A 2,547-nucleotide genomic window follows, 5' to 3' on the forward strand; every position below is an offset into this window, starting at 1 on the left:
ATTTTTGATCAAATAAATACAGCCTTGATGAGCATAAGAGACTCCAGTAAAAATCATTAAAAATCTAACTGATTTTGAACAACAGTGTATAAAAAGCTATATTAATGCGGCACTTGACTCATGCACACACACACACACAAACACACACTCACAGACACACACACACACACACACAAACGCACTTACACGCAACACACAGTATATGCTCAATTGTAATAAACCTAAAGGTTCTGCAAAATCAAATAGTTCCAAAACGAATGAACAGGACATGAATGCTGAAATGTTTAGTGTTCTCTATATATGTTGAAATGAATAGCCTATTAAAGTCTTCCATGTTTACACAAGATGGCGATAAAAAGCTAGTTTTGTGTGTTTGTGTAAGAAAAGAAACAGTGGTATATTGACCAAATACAGAAACAGGACAGTTATAATTTCAAATAAATAATTATAATTTTATGTTTCATAATTATCATAAAACAATGATCTTCTATGTAATAAAAAAATATATTTAAAACGTCCAAATGGCATGAAATGATGGAAACCAAATATATTTCAGTTAGATGGGTTACACTCTAAAGCAAACAAATAATATATAAAGACAGCAATGTATATATTTCACACACAAGCACAGTAAAGATTTTTTTATTCATTTATCATTTTTTTTACCTCTTAACTGTCCCCCATTTTTGAACATAGACGTGAAAGTGCACTATCCAACCTTAAATTCTTCTAATTCATGAACGAATACATTTTGTAATCTGATTTTGAATTACCATTTCCATAGAAATGCAATGTCCAATTTTAAAATGTTTGAATTTTGAGGTTTTAAGCTTTCAAATTATATATAATTTATGATGATTACCAAAACATGATAGGGATAAAGGCAACGAAAATTGACTTCTTGTGACAGAGGTCAAAACTCCTGTTATGATGTAGATTTTTGAGTTGCACTCTTGCCAATTACTGATCCTACATAATTTGTAACAAAAAACTGTGGAAAAATATCTATTTAGGAGTCTTAGACCTTTCCAACGATATTTGGCATGCTTAGATTAGGATTTAATTGTAATATAGTGAAGTAAATGTAGGCGTCCCTCTGAGAGGACAGGTGACAGTTAAGAGGTTAAATATAGAAAGTGCATATTTGCAGTGGAAAACGTAAGAGCTCCTCTTCTCTCTCAGATTTTCTTCCACTTGTTTAGAGTGGGCAAAAGGACCTCATCTAGGGTTAATTCAGGTTATCTGGGACATTTTTTTCCAGTCACCTCATTGGAAAAAAAATGCCCTAATTTACCTGAATACACCCTATTCACTTCTGATGAGATCTGGCACATATATAAATATGCACTTTCTTATGCACTACTCTTCAAGTGCACATTTATGCGCTGAGCTTCACTCTTCTGATGAGTAATATTCTTCATCATCATCAGAAGCTGCAGCAGCGCTCTGGTCTTCACCAGTCTCAGACGGCCCAGCCTCACTGTCTTCAAATGCCTGGCATACGACTGTGTGTAAGTCGATCATCACAGGCTTCACTAAATGTATTTCAGTGGTGTGGCTCTGGATCATGTAGTTTCTGGGCTCATCTGGTTCTTCCAGAAGCAGCCTTCTTATAGGCCACTTCTTAGGTATATCCAAATACAAGACCCGATATTCACGGGGTGGTACTTTTGGGGGTAACATATCCCACCACTCCCCCTTCTTTTTAAACAAACCTTTACAATGCTTCCATTTAAATATGCTCTTTTCCCCAAGCAATGTGACTGGGGTCTTCGATTTCTCCCTAATCTCTTCCCTCCAGCCAGGCTGATAGCCTGGCATTATACTAAATTCTCTTTGAAGGAAGTTCTCATGTCTTTTAAACCTTCCATACCAATCCTCAAACTCCTCTCGCTTTTCCTTTAGCAGTTCTTTCCACATTTTGCCTATTGTTGTGGTCACTCTATCAGAAGAAATCACGGTAGAGGAACTCCAGAATTCGCCACAAGGCACTCGAGCTTTATAAATGCCGCGGGTAGAGTTCTAAAAATTACGTAGTCTCATTATGACGTCACTGGGGCGAGCTGGGTCCTCCTCCTCATCATCGTAATGGCCAATCAAATCAAAGAAGGCGCATTTTACGGTCTACATTAATGGTCAAAGAGGGCGACTGTGAGGTAGCCTCGGGCGCATTAATGCACGGGCTTCAAGGGGCTGAAGCCCAGGGGCCTACACTGGAAAGGGGGCCCACTGGCTGCAGGGAAATTATATTTTTTGAATAATTATTTATATGGGAGTTTGCAGCAGTGACAACAGCGTTCTGTAATCAAACTCACACACTCATTTTCAGCGACGCCCTGGTTGTAGTAGCCTATATAGTGAATGGCTCAGTTTAGGTTCCCCCCACACAGTTTGTATAGTTGGTATGTTCCACGTGTTCCATCGATATACTGTAAGCGGAATGTATAATGCATTCGCTAGTAAATAACCGCAGCAGGAGAGTATCTTTATGTCAACACGCAGATTAACAGAAACACAACACTGCTGTGTGAAAGGAACTGGAAACGT

The sequence above is a fragment of the Sinocyclocheilus rhinocerous genome, unplaced genomic scaffold (assembly GCF_001515625.1).
Source record: "Sinocyclocheilus rhinocerous isolate Xijiao unplaced genomic scaffold, SAMN03320098_v1.1 scaffold1635, whole genome shotgun sequence".
Classification (NCBI taxonomy): Eukaryota; Metazoa; Chordata; class Actinopteri; order Cypriniformes; family Cyprinidae; genus Sinocyclocheilus; species Sinocyclocheilus rhinocerous.